Here is a 327-nt window from a genome sequence, read left to right as displayed (position 1 = left end):
TTCTAAAACGTATTTCACATTTTCATTTGGCCAGTTCAGGCACTGTTGGGAGAAAACGAGAACCTCACTAGCCAGGGAGGCAGATCCTTGGTAACGACAGTACCTCCTGGGTTCCTTTAGATGTGCCACGTTTATAAAATGTTCCTACATTCCTTCCCCCTTTTGATCCTCCCTGTGGCTCTACTTCTCAGTGGTGAAAATGGCTTTGGAGAGGTTGTTGCTCTGCCAGACACCGGGCCGAGTCTCCTGGGCTTTCTCCCATGCCTGGGGAGATTAGACATGAAAGACAAGAGCAGGGGCGCTCCCTGTGCGCCTTATCCTCCCGAC

The sequence above is a fragment of the Ursus americanus genome, chromosome 24 (genome assembly GCF_024610735.1).
Source record: "Ursus americanus isolate L20-20 chromosome 24, mUrsAme1.1.p, whole genome shotgun sequence".
Lineage (NCBI taxonomy): Eukaryota > Metazoa > Chordata > Mammalia > Carnivora > Ursidae > Ursus > Ursus americanus.
This window is presented reverse-complemented; position numbering follows the sequence as displayed.